Genomic DNA, 13,822 nt, shown 5'->3' with positions numbered 1-13,822 from the left:
GCGGCGCTGCTGCCTCCCCGCGCACTGCCCGAGCAAACGGCCGCGGGGGCGAGTTCCGGCGCTTAAATACCCCCGCCCCGACCCCCGCCCTGCCCGTCCCCCGCCCCGCGCACCTGGACGCGGCCCCGCCTCGCACACCTGTGCGGGCCCCGCTCCGCCCCGGCCCCGCCCCGGCCCCGCCCCGGCCGCGCCGTTTAAAGCCGGCAGAGCCGCGCTCGTCCCGAGTCTGTGGAGGAACCTCGTACCGGGATGCTGCGGGAGCGATCGGCGCGTCGGAAGACCGAGGGTGGCGATGGAGCTCGGCAGGAGGACCGGGACAAGGATCGGGGCCAGGACCGGGACCGCGACCGGAGGAGCGAGGTTGGTTTGGGGCTGGGATGGGGCTCGGCATCCGGACGGGGACCAGGATCGTGCCGGGCTCATCCCAGCCCGGCCTCGCCGCCTGTGCCCCGGCAACGCGGGCGAGAAGAGCCGCTCCGGGCCGGGCGCTGGGGCCGAGCGCGGCGGGGGCCGCTCGGGGCCGGGGCTCTGCCGGGGCCCGGTCGGGGGAGAACGGCGGCGCGTTCGTCGTGTCGACGCGGAGCCGGGGCTGGGACCGGCCGGGGCGCGGGGACACGCCGGGCCGGCCCCGGGACCGCCGAGGAGGGGTGCCGCCCGTACCCCCCGCGGGATCGGAGCTTCCCCGCTCGGGCACCCCCGAGGCCACCGCACCCGCTCCCGGGGCGAACATCGCCCGTCTCCCCCTTAAACGCGGCCCCAGGAGGTTCCCACCCCCAGGGCCCCCCGGGAACGAGGGATCTGGGGCCCGCCGGGGCTCCGGCCACGGGCCCGCTCCGGCCGCGGGGAGCTGGGGGCCTGCCGGGGAGGGAAGAACGCGGCAGCCCTTTCCCCGTTCCTCCCGTGCTCCGGGACCCCGAGCAGAGCTGCTCGTTTGTCCCCGTGTCCCTGTGTCTGTCCTCAGGCGGCCCCAGGAGCTGGCACTGACCGTGCCGCGGGTCGGGCACAGGCTGCTCCCAGCTCTGCCTGCGGAACTTCGGCAATTACCGACAGCAGTTCTTTGCCCTGCCATCCAGAAGGTGCGGCTCATCTGACACCAGCCAGGTGAGACCTGAGGCTCTCCTTCCTCTCCCCCGCTTTCTCGGCAACTCGCACCCTCCCGGGGCAAACCCTCTGGTTTTCAAAATCCCGTTGAAACATTTCCTCTTGATTTGCAGACGGGGAAGGCCCTGCCTGGGAGGGAAACGGCTACAGGGGAGGAAACCAAGAAATGCTCCAACCGGATGGTGCTGCGCGAGTCAAAAGAGGGGCAAGACCGCGGGCAAATACAGTCAGGAAATGAGCTTTTATTCAATCTCTGCAGGAGCCCTTCGCAGCCACGGGCCGGAGGGAGCGCGGCCGGCTGGGCTGTGCCCGGCTGGGGACGGGCACCAATTCATCGCTGCCCTGCTCAGGGAGGTTTTCCGGCCCCGTCCGGGCTTCACCCAACGGCTGCAAAGGTGCTCGTGCGGCATCCGAGCTCATTTCCAGGGATAAAGGAGCCAAACGAGTCCGGAGGGATCCCTCGCTCCGAGGCAAAGGCGTTTGGTCGAGTGTCGCCGCCTGGTCCCGCCTGCGGGGGAGCGTCTCCTCCAGGTGAGCCTTCGGAACCCAAAATGCCGGGGGGGCTCAGGTCGGGGCCGCTTTTCGGGCCCGGAGTTGGACGGAGCCCTCGGCGGCTCCCGCTTCCCGCCAGGAACGTTCTCGGGGCTCCCTGGGCAGTCCCAGCTGGGCAGGGAATGCGGGCCGGGAGGAGGCCGGAGCGACAGACAGCGACCCAGCCCTGCTTGGGCTTCCTATTGCCAGGGGATGGAGGAGCTGTGCCCTGGAGCTGTGCCCTACAGCCCCCGTGGGGTGGGCACGGGGAAAGGGCTGCCCGCGGCTCCTCAGCCGGGCGCTGCTCTGAACGGGCCCCCTGAGATGCCTCACCCTGGACACGCCCCAGCGCCAGCCCCAAAGGACCCAAAGAATCCAGCTGGCACTCGGCAGTGTCGGCACGGCGGGGCTGCAGAGCAGCGCGGGCAGCCATTCCCAGGGCCCACCTCCCAGAGCTCCCCGCGCCCCCCACGTGTGTCCCGCCCGCCCCAAATCCCTGCCCTTCCAGCCGGAGGCCAGCAGCCAGCAGCAGCCTTAAAGCCAGGGCCATGTGCCCTCAGCGGCACTAAATCCCGAGCAAGAGCCCTCGGAGACGCCTGAAAAGAAAAGAGGGTGCTTGGAGAAAGTTGGGCTTGGATGCAATTCGCAGTTTTTCGGGGACCCAACCGCACCTGCAGAACCCGTGGACAGCTGGAACAGGTGGGTCAGAGCCGAGGTGCCCTGAAGGCAGGGCTGTGCATCCCTTTCCTCGGGGAAAAGAACTCCCCGGGGCCGCTCCCGAGGCTCGGAAGGGACAGCGGCTTCCCGCCCGGACAGACGTCCTCGCCCGTGCTCAGGGGCTGCCTCGCCCTGGGCCGGGAGCGCGTCCGGCCCCCGCCTTCTCCTGGGCCAACACATCCCCTGGAGCCCGGCCCGGGGCGGAAAACCGGCCCAATTCCAGGGAGCTCGCTCAAGTCCCCCCAGGGACACCAGCGGGGCTGGGGGAGGAGGGTTATAAACAGCAAAGTCTGTGGAATATCAACCTGTCCTTGTCCCGATCCCGCTGAGCAAACCTGGAACCGTGGCTGCTTCCTGGCAAACCTGGCGTTAGAGCGGCAGCTCTGCGGGGGAACAGCCGGGCTCCAGGAGGCACTGGGAGGCTGTTCCAGCAGGAATTCGGCAAGGAATTGCGGGCTGTAGGTAGAATTCATCCAAACCTGCAAAGCTGAGACCGGCACCCAAACCTGGGCCCCCTGCAGAGAACAATCTTTGTGCTGCCGTGTCGGCCAAAGCCGCTGCCCAACAGTCCCCTCGTTTGACTTTCTAGGTGAATTGTGCACAAGCCAGTCCCCCATTCCCTATCCAGGCTGGGAGTGCTCGTGCCCTTGGCACAGATGGCTCTGGCTGGGCAGGAACTGAGAGCAGGACGTGGGGCAGAGTGGATCAGCTGCCCAGGGAACATCCAGGAGATGAAGCTACGGGATCCTCATTCCAATCAAGGGAACACATTCTGTCTCTGGCAGAAGCCGGGAGCCAAAGCAGATCCCGCCTGGCCAGGCTGGGGGGCAGCAGTTGGATCCACTCTGGGGGAAAGCCCCTGTGCCTACCAGGAGCTCTGACTCTGTTTGTCCTGCCAGCTCTGACCAGTGTCAGGGCCACTGGGAGGGATTCAGAATCCACAGAAATCCCAAATCCTACTGAGGGACTCAATCAAAGGAAGAAAGTAATTTTTGTCATAAAAAGCTTAAAAAAACTGTTAAAAATTCTAGGACAGCAATCCTGGGATTCTCAGGAAACTTAGTAGTGCTCTTGGTTCCATTTCAATGGATCTTTAGTCCGTCAATGAGCAGCTTGGAGAACTTCCCCTGGGATTTAGAGGCTGAGCAGGGTTTGCTTTGGATTGCCTGGCACCTCTGGCCCCAGCTGGTGCAAACACAACTTGGGCCAATGTGGTTAAACACACTTTCCTACAAAAACAGTTGCTGTATCCCCTAGAAACTACCCCAAGTTTGCAGACAAAACCTTCATCTCGGTCCCTCCTCAGTTATCCCAGGTTTTCCAAGCTGGTTCAAACACAACTTGGGCCAATGTGGTTAAACACACTTTCCCACACAAACAGTTGCTGTATCCCCTAGAAATTAGCCTAAGTCTGCAGCTAAAACCTTCATCTCGGTCCCTCCTCAGTTATCCCAGGTTTTCCCGGCTGGGAGCTGCAAGGAGGCTGTAAATTGAAAGGCAGAAAGAGAAGATCTGTCAGCAAAAGGCACAAAGAAGGGGACAGGTTTCAAAAAACATTTCTGCAATCTAATGAATAACTCTTTCCAGTTTCCCAGGGAGAAGAACAGGAACTCACAGCCACCAAGGCCTGACAGTCCCCTGCAGCCAGAGCTCAGCACACAGCCAGAGAGGCAATTCCAGCATCTAAAAGAAAAAAAAGAAGAAAAAAGTGATTTATTTTGTTTTCAAGTTATTTTAAGTTGTTCCAAGCAAAGCAAGCCTTGCTCTGGTTTCAGTTGGGTGAACAGGGAGCGCTGGGCACAGGGCACGTCATTAATGCCCAGGGGATGGGGCTTTGTGGGGGAGGGAAGAGCAGCTGATGGAGTTGCCCAGTCCAATTCCTGCCCCAGGCCTGACTGGCCCAGGACAAACCCTCTGGCAGGCAGTGGTTTTGTTCCCTCTCATGGTCAGTGCCCCGTGTGTCCCTGTGGGCAGTGCCAGGCTGGGGACAGGCACACGCAGCTGGCAGCACTCTCTGCCTCAAACAGCCTCGGGGGGCAGCGCAGCCCCGGGGATCGAGGGGGGCTGGAGGCGGCCCAGGAAAGGACCCCCCGCTCCCCCCGGGGCAGCTCCACAGCCCCCCTGCCCTCTCTGCCACGGGGGCCCCGCTGCTCCCCCGGCTGGCACAGAGCCCCCTGCCCATGGCTGGCAAATCAGGGCCAGGGCTCGGCCTCGCTGCAGCCGCCCCACACAGAAGCAACTCAGGGATCAGCCCAACATTTCCCTGCTTGGCCACTGCAGAGACCCTCAGTTCACCTCAACAGGTTCCTTCTCTTCCCAGCAGGTTACCTGAACTTTAACACCCACAACTGTCTGTCTGTCACCACTCATCACATCAGGTTACCTCAGTGTGTTCATTCCCTGCCCTGCAGAGAATGAAGCTCCTTTTTAACCCCCAAACTTTCCCCTTCCAGCCCACTCCTGATTACCTCTTTTTGAACACAAAATTGAGTCATTCTCTCCCTGAGTTTACCTACCTTTTAAATCCCAGAGTCTTCCCTACCTGCACACTCCTGATTACCTCTTTAGGACCTCCAAATATTCATGCTCTGCCCTGCAGATTTGCTCAAGTGGGACCCCCAAAATTTCCCTACCTCTCCACAGCTGATCACCTCATGTATACCTAAATATGTTCATGCTCTACCCTACAGACCACCTCAAGTTTACTCTCAAAACTTCCCCCACCTGCTCACCACTGACTACCTCCTTTTGACCTCCAAATATTCATTCTCCACCCTGGAGGGTTTCTCTAGTTTTACCTGTCCACTGATGACTGCCTTAGTTTATCCCAAAATGTTCATTCTCTCTGCCAGACACTACCACACATTTTACCCCCAGAACCTTCCCTGGGCCCACTGTGGTGTCCACTCCTGATTGCCTCCTCTGCACCTCTCAGGATTCATTCTGGACCCTGGAGATTACCTCAGAGATTTCTGCCCTGAATCTCCCCACCTGGCCACCACTGATTACCTCAGTTGACCTCCTGATGTCCTTTCTCTCCCCTGGAGATAACCTCCTTAAAAACCCCCCAAGTTTTAACTCAAAATATTCCTTCTGTCCCCTGGACATTACCTCAAGTTTTACCCCTGTAATTTTCCCCATATGTCCACAACTGATTACCCCAGTTTACCTCAGGATGTACATTCTCTGCTCCACGTGACCTCAACGTTTACAAACACAAATTTTCCCTCCTTGCCCATCACTGACTGCCTCACTTTACCCCAAGGTATTCATTCTCTCTGCTACAGATTTTACTCCCAAAATTCTCCTTACCTACCCACATGTAATCAGCTCCTCTGTACAAATACATGTTCATTCTCTACCCTGTGGGCTACCCCAAGTTTACCCTAAAACACTCCCCAGCTGTCCACCACTGAGTACCTCATTTATCCTTCAAAATATTCACTCTCTGCCCTGGACGTTCCCTCAAGTTTTAACCCCAAAGGTTTCCCCCCCTCCTGCCCACCCCTGACTGCCTCAGTGTCCATCAGGAGGTACATCCTCTCTGCTACAGGTGACCTGAAATTTTACAAACACAAATTTTCCCGACCTGCCCACCACTCACTGCCTCACTTTATCTCTAAATGGTCCTTCTGTCCTCTACAGATGAGATCAAGTCTTACCCCCAACATTTCCCTTCCTCTACATCATCAATTATCTCTTCCTGACACCCCAAATTTCCATTCCATCCCTACACATTCCCTGAGTGTTTCCCTCCCAAGCATCCTTCCCTTCTTCCCTGTTTAATAACTCACACTCCAGCCCCAGGCTCTCCACTCCCCCCTCAGTGGGACCCCTCCAAAATGCCACCTCCCTCCCCTCTGCAGCACCTCACCTTTTCCTACACAAACAGTTGCTGGGTCCCCTCAAAATTACATTTCTGCAATCCAATGAATAACTCTTTCCAGTTTCCCAGGGAGAAGAACAGGAACTCACAGCCACCAAGGCCTGACACTCCCCTGCAGCCAGAGCTCAGCACACAGCCAGAGAGGCAATTCCAGCATCTAAAAGAAAAAAAAGAAGAAAAAAGTGATTTATTTTGTTTTCAAGTTATTTTAAGTTGTTCCAAGCAAAGCAAGCCTTGCTCTGGTTTCAGTTGGGTGAACAGGGAGCGCTGGGCACAGGGCACGTCATTAATGCCCAGGGGATGGGGCTTTGTGGGGGAGGGAAGAGCAGCTGATGGAGTTGCCCAGTCCAATTCCTGCCCCAGGCCTGACTGGCCCAGGACAAACCCTCTGGCAGGCAGTGGTTTTGTTCCCTCTCATGGTCAGTGCCCAGTGTGTCCCTGTGGGCAGTGCCAGGCTGGGGACAGGCACACGCAGCTGGCAGCACTCTCTGCTCCAAAGACACTTCTGGCCTCCTTGGCAAACTGCCTCTGACACTTGGTTTTCTTCAGGAGAAATTAAGGAATTGCTCATGGCAATTTGGAGATGAAGTTATCCCAAAGGGAAGGAAAGAACAAATATTCCTGTCAGAGCCCTTGGGATCTGCTGGGCTGAATTGGGAAGGGCCCATTATCTGCAGAGCAAATACAGGACAACCTCAAACACAAAGCCCAGCCTGTCCAGTGGGGTGTGAAAGCACCACTGGGACAAACCTCCACTCTCCTGATTCTTTTCAGGGACTGCTCCAATCCAGCTCTGAAGCTGCCAAGCCCAAACTGTCCCCAGTGCTCTGGAACAACAGGATCTTCTCAGGGATGATGCATTGGAAGCACAGTCCCAGCAAACACTCCCAGACACACAGAGGCACAACTGGAGCTCATGGCTGGGGCTGGGAAGGGCTGCAAGGAGGACACAACTCCCAGGTAGGGCAGCCTCGGCAGCAACAGCAGCAAATTCCCAGCTTGGATGGCAAAGCAGAGAGACAAAGGCTGGCAATGCCCATGGCATTGGTAGCTTTCCCTTCTGCTCCCTGTGGGGCCACAGCCCGGGAGGAAATCTCCAAGGGGGACAGAAGACCTCAGGAGGCAACAAAAGACAGCAGCGTCTGTTGCCCTGGTCCTGTTCCAACTCAGCCTGCGGGCCCAAACCTTCCCCCTCCAGGGAAACACTGACCTTCCCGGTGTCAGGCTGGAACACAGCCCTCATTCTCACCTTCCACACGCTCCCAGGCTCACCCCAAATTCAGGACAAGGGGCCAAAGGCCACTCGGGCCGGGGCTCTCTCTGTCTCTGCGGGCTCAGGGACTGCAGCCACCAGGGCCCTCCAGCACGGACAGCCTGGACCCAGAGCAGATCCCTGGGCATTAGCAGCGTCCTGGGCATCCCTGGAGACAGAAACCATCAGCCTCTGGGATAGCACTTCATTGCCAGCACACACAGCCTACCAAATTTAGGGAGGCAGCTCTCGGACCACAAAGCCCAGTCTGACCCAGTTCTCCTGGGCACCAACACGGACTCCACAAACCCACCAGAATGAGAATGTTCTGCTGCTTTGACAAACTTCAGCCCAGCTTTGCAAACCTCAGTCCCTGCAGCTCCTGCTCTCCAGAGCCCCGTTCAGGGCTGGCTCCAGTTCCCTGGAGAACCTGCCCCAGCCCCACTCTGGGCCAGCCTGAGCAGAAGCCACTGGGCTGCACAAGGAAGAACCCTCCCCTGGCTGCTGCAGCTGGAGGGAGATCCAGCTCCCAATGGAATCCTGGCAACAGCCTCCCAGAGGGTCTCTCCACAGCCCTTGGCAGTGGCTCAGAATGGCAGCAGCTCCAGTGCCAGCTGGGTCCCTGCACGAGTCCTTGTCCCAGCCCTGCCACACGGACACACACGGGAGACACCCACGGGCACACAGGCCTTGCTTGCACAATTCCTCACCCACAGCTGAGGGAAAGCCACACAATATCAAGAAATACCCTGGGCTGAAAGCACTCATCACTCCAGTCCATCAGGACTTGGAGGCAGTTGGGGAGGCAACAGACCCAAATTCTAATCCTACCTCTACATTTCTAACAGGTTCTCTTAGAAAGATCCTGGACAGGAACTCAGACAACAGAACCCAAACACTGCACAAGCAATAGCAGAAGGTTTGCCAGGAAGAACAGAAGTTCCTTGTTCTCCTTAACGCTCTGGGAGTGTAGGACCCAATCCTTACAACCAAGGGACACCAGAGATGTGATTAATACTTAAACCTCTCCCCCATAGTTCTGTCTCAGAGAACTGGGCCAGCCCTGAGCTACTCCCAGGTGCCTGCAGTGCTTTGGGGAGGGGCAGGACAATGTCCCACTTCTGCTTGGAAACATTCCAGATGAGGAAAAGCCACTTCCCTTCTCTCTCTCTGACCCAGAACCAGAACAGTCCTGTGGGACAACACGGACTATGCACGGATGGCCCGAGTCAGTGGGGGGAAAAAAACCTAAACAAACCAAACCACCCCAAATTTCAAGATAAAAACAGGCTGCTTCCTTAATAGGAACACACCAAACTCATTGAAGCCAGAGAGGAAATTACAAACAAACAAACAAACAAAAGACCCAAAGAGATGTTTTGCATTGATCATTCCAAAGGAAATCCTCCACAGATCAGAAGCAAGTACCAATACTTTGTCCTCTATTGAAAATTAATGACTTGAGGGGCTGGACATGTCCAGTGAGGGTTCAGGGGTCTGGTGGGTCCTTTATGGCTGATCCTGACCGGCCCAGGCCAAACCCAACCACCCCCATCCCTGCTCCATCCCAAACCTGGGGGCAACATTCAGACAGTTTGGAAACACTGCCCTTCCCTGCTACTCCGTCCTTCCTTACACATCCAGTGCCCAGGGAGCAAATGCCAACAGCAGGAGGAGAGAAACGTGTCCCTCTGACTTACCCCACCCCACGGGCAGCACCAGGAGCCCCCAGCCCGGCCGGCGGGGCTGCAGCCTCTTGCCTTTGGCTGCTCCCAGCCCAGGGCACTTGGCAGAGCTGGGCTGGAGCAGGGCTTTGGCCTGGCCTGGAAGAGAGGAGAACAAGGCAATTAAGGGCACTGGGCAAGTCAAAGGCTCCTGCCCTTCACCCTTCTCTTCAATTGCTCACTAGAGAGTTTTAGCCATGAAAAATCCAGGGGGGACAACAAATAAAATGGGACCTTTTCCACCATTTTTATTCCTCTCTACTTCAGGCACTAAAAGGAGGCTCATCTTTCTTACTGCATTCCTTGCCCCATTTGAACAGAACCCTTTTCATTCCAAACCTCCCATGGGAGTCAGTCAATCCTCTGCCATTGGACTTTGGGCAAAGGAAGAGACACCTGGGACAATGGAGCCCAGGAAATGAGGGAGAGAAACCTGACAGGGAAAGGATTCAAGGCACTCCAGAACTCAGAAATGTGTTCATGCCTTGCCAGCCCACCCCCATTCTGTGCCACCCACCTGAGCTGGGCAGGTGAGGCCAAGGCTCCCCTTCCTCCTGCCAGTCACTGTCCCACCACATGGATCCCCGTGCTGGGCAGCACTTGGAAAAACTTGGGAAAGACAAAAGGGAAATGGCACTGTCTGTCAGAAAACATGTCTGTGAACAAACCTTCTGCACAAATGTAATCCCATCCCTCTGCTCCAATAAACCCAGGGCAGGCAGGTCTCTCCAGCCCAGGGAGAACAGGAAGGAGAACTGCAGGAACACAGGCAGGCACAGGCAGCTCTAGGCACTGATTCCCTGCAGACCTCTCTGCACTTGGGGCTCTTGGCACTTCATTTATAAAGAATGGGGGGCAGCAGCCCAGGAATGCCCCTCAAAAACAGGGGCCTGGGCGGCTGGAGATTATAGGAGGGGAGGTGTGAGGGGAGACACAGAGAGAGAACAGGAACAGGGGTTGTTTGGGAACAGGCTCTGTGTCCAGCAGGGATGGGAACTGGAAACACGGGAGGCTGGAGGAAGGCAGGGGGGGAGCACTGGCCTGCCTTGGATGGATCCTTTTTCCCTTTGCTCAGAGACCTCAACTCCACCCTCTCTGAGAGCAGCAGGGAACTGCTGCAGGGGAAGAGTTCATTTAGGCACAAGCCAGTGATGCAGCCACCGGGGCAGGGCAAGAGGGGAGAGGAACTAACACAAAAATGACACAATCACCACTGAAAGGGACTTTATTGAGCTACAACACAAACACATTCACAGCAGGCCAGGGCAGGAGGTGCCCCCAGGACCACCAACACAGCAGCTGGGCTGGCAGGAACACCCTCTTCTCAAGTTATGGAGCCAGGGGCTGACAGCTGGGATCGAGCCTGGGGGGGTTGGAGAGCACTCAGGCATCAGGGCCAAGTCCTGCCCAGTCACTGCAGACAGTTCAGCCCCAGCAGCAGGGGGAGTTTCTGCCTCTCTCTTCATTATTATTTGGGACCCAACAGCTCAGTGCTGTGGAATTTTAGCTCCATAAGTGTTTTACACAGTTGAGCTTCACCAGAACTGGGGCACTTGTCAGTATTCCTGACTCTTCCAGGGCTGCACTTCCTTTGGGCATGAGGAACCTTGCAGACTGCTCCAAACCTTCACAGCCCACTTGCTCTTCTTGCCACAGTTGGACCAGCTCACTGTACCTTCCGAAAGAGAAGGCAATGATCCCTTCTGAAACCAGAACCTCCCCCCCTTTGCTTTCCCATTCCATGTTTGGTTCCCTACACAACTGAGGCCCTGCCAGGCCTTGCCAAGTGGCAGCCAAGGAATCCAAGCCAGGAACCTGCCAGGGAACAATGTCTGTGCTACAGCAACATCATTCCAGGCCTCTCACTGCCACCCCTTTGCTTCTCCCAACAGCTCCAGGGGCACCAGAACTTGCCCTGAAGACAGAAAGGCTCCTTTTGGGAGCACCACGAGCCATCTATTGTGTAGCACTGGAATTCCATCTCCTGGACAAGCCATGAGAAGCAGGGAACAACGCCTACGGTGACACGTATAGAAATGAGTCACTGTGGTGCAACGACACAGGAGTGGAAACCATTCAGTCAGTCTGACCAAACCCCACAGTCTTCCGAAAGGAATTTCTTCTTTGTGGAGACAGGGCATGGCCAGGAATTCCAACACGTGCAGTCAGAGAGCCTTGCACAATTGGACACCTGACCTGTATGGTCCTCAGTGTTCCTGATGTTCTCCTGCACACACTGCTGGGGCAAGACTGACCTGTATGGTCCCCAATGTTCCTGATGTTCTCCTGCACACACTGCTGGGGCGAGACCAAAGGGATGCTCTACTCCTGCTTTTGCTGCAGCCTGTGACGAGAGGGGAACCTATTGGGATAAAGCACCCTGAATTTTTGCTTCACTATTTGCCCTTGTAGGAACAGCAAAAGCTACAAGAAACAAATTAGGATGCTGTCTTGCAAAGCAAACAAATGCAACATGCAAGGTACTAAGTGAACTGCCTTTGGATGTTAATTCAGTCAGACCTGCTGTGTTACAGAATAGAGCTACAATTGACTTTTTACTATTGGCTCAGGGACATGAATGTAAAGAATTTCAAGGAAGGTGTGGTATGAATTTGTCTGATCATTGGGAGTCTATTCACAGTGCATCCAACAGTTGCAAAAGGGAGTTGCAAAGCTGCATGTTAAGGAGAGCTGAGATTACCGGGAAAACCTGCTGAATAGTTGGGGAATATCAGCATGGGTTAAATCCATAGTAAAGATGGGATGGGCCGGTGTGAGGATGTTTCTGTGTATTGCAATATGCTTGCCATGCTTGATGCAATGCAATCAACCAACTATAAACAAAGCATTAAAGGCTGTTTTATTTGTAAAAAAAGAAGGGGGAATTATGGAGGTGAACAGTGTCACCTCCCTCAGGCCCAGGACAGTGGACATTGTTCAACTAGCTGGCAGAAAGCCATGGGAACGGAAAGCAGGACAAAGAGGACACAGAAGAAGAAGCTACAAGACTGCAAGAAGGACCTTGGTGGCTAAGATATGTAGTTATTTGTATCTCTTAAAACACAGGCTGTATTATGTAGACTTGAAAAAGTAAGCATAAGTAGAAGATCACCAATTGTTCTGCTTGAACTACCTATTGTTCTGCCTGGGATATAAAAGCTGATGCATTGTCATAATAAAGGTCTTCGTCTTTCTTACATCACCGAAACAGAGTCTGTACCTTTTAAAGCCACACTCCTTCTATTGGGTTAAGGACTGAGGAAGTTGGACCTGTGTCTGACCAGGACACGTGCAAACAAAATGGTGGGGACTGGAACACACACCTTGCACTCCTGCAGCTCTTACCATTACATTCCAGAGAAACCAGCCAATTGGACCATCACTGCTCATTTCTTAATCCCAATCCCACCCTTCTTTTGCACTTGGAGCACCACTTTTATCACCCAATTACAGTCCATTAGAGAGCTCCACGTCTAGCAGGGACAGGGACCCCTGGGATACTCTCAGCAATGCCTGAATCCATGGCAGGGACCTTGCTTTGAGCTCCCCAGGGCCGGGCACCCCGAGGATCTCCCCGAATAATCCTTTCGGTGCGCGCTGGAGTCCTGGGGGTGCCCCAACCCGGGGGGCACCAACAGCACTGTCCCTCCAGGGGGCACAATTTGGTCCTAAAATGTAGGGGGATCTTGCCTGTGTCCCAGACTGGTCCGGGGATCTGAGGCCCTTCCCGAGAAAATCTCGGTGCCGGCGTGAAGGGCCAGAGATCCCTTGGAGCCACGGGAGAGCAGGCACAGAGTCCCTCCTGGGGGGCCAATTCTGCTGCCTCAACTCAGCTCTTCAAAGAAGCCTCTAAGACTCAGATCGTGACTTTTAGAAGCCATGAAATCTTTTATTCCTATGCTCTTGAATCATTCCAGCCCACCAGGTGCCCTGGTAATCAGATCCCAAAGGGCACACAGACCTATCTCCATTGCAGCTGATATGGCAGCATCACAGGAGGATTCATTTTCCTTACCTGCATTCCTGTTCAATATTCAGGACATTCTCCTACACTCATTACCATACACACCTACCCTTAGAAGGTTTCCAAGGGGCTTCACCAAGGGCCCTCACAGGTCTGCTCTGTCTGGAGCCCTCAAAGTCCTCAGTGCCTGCCTGAGGAACCTCAACACAACTCACCTGCTTACACTGCAACTTGCTGCTGCTTGCCTGCTGCCTCACTTCCCTTCTTCCTTCTTTGTTCACCTCCCTTGGTTGCTCCCTTTCACTCCCTTGGCTCAGTTCTGTGCACTTTCCAGGCTACATCCCACTGCAAAAAGGATCAGCTCTTGTTACATCTTAACACTCAGACAGCATTCCCCCATTTTTCCTGACACTTGGCCATCAGGCCAATGTCTCATTATTTAAAGCAGAGTTTGACTCCTCAGTGACAACAACAGCTACAGCCCTGAATCCTAACACAGGCTGAGACACAAACATGGATGGAACTCTGAAGGATCCACTTTGTCCTGCTCACCAACCAAAAGGAGCTTTCTGAACTCAAGAAGAAGAGACCCAACATCCTTTTTCTGCAATGTCAACTGCTATAAATGTGATCCACAAGACCTGGAA

General features: G+C 55.6%; 2 long non-coding RNA genes across 10 annotated transcripts; one reads left to right on the top strand and one right to left on the bottom strand.

Annotated features, from left to right (window-relative positions):
• Window positions 1-237: 237 nt before the first annotated feature.
• On the top strand, window positions 238-8,417 carry LOC135408047 (uncharacterized). 9 transcript variants are annotated; one of them, XR_010427188.1, is made up of 3 exons: window positions 238-360; window positions 962-1,101; window positions 1,215-3,388. It is a non-coding gene; the product is annotated as an uncharacterized LOC135408047 (long non-coding RNA). The 9 variants fall into 9 exon arrangements; XR_010427194.1 differs by lacking the exon at window positions 238-360 and adding an exon at window positions 8,336-8,417 and having other exon boundaries at window positions 883-1,101; window positions 1,215-2,331; XR_010427191.1 differs by lacking the exon at window positions 238-360 and adding an exon at window positions 3,937-4,169 and having other exon boundaries at window positions 883-1,101; window positions 1,215-2,331.
• A 2,001-nt stretch (window positions 8,418-10,418) lies between these two features.
• On the bottom strand, window positions 10,419-11,935 carry LOC135408048 (uncharacterized). The gene is made up of 2 exons (XR_010427195.1): window positions 11,467-11,935; window positions 10,419-10,886 (listed from the first exon to the last, which is right to left on the bottom strand). It is a non-coding gene; the product is annotated as an uncharacterized LOC135408048 (long non-coding RNA).
• Window positions 11,936-13,822: the final 1,887 nt, after the last annotated feature.

The sequence above is a fragment of the Pseudopipra pipra genome, unplaced genomic scaffold (genome assembly GCF_036250125.1).
Source record: "Pseudopipra pipra isolate bDixPip1 unplaced genomic scaffold, bDixPip1.hap1 HAP1_SCAFFOLD_143, whole genome shotgun sequence".
NCBI classification, from domain to species: Eukaryota; Metazoa; Chordata; class Aves; order Passeriformes; family Pipridae; genus Pseudopipra; species Pseudopipra pipra.
This window is presented reverse-complemented; position numbering and strand designations above follow the sequence as displayed.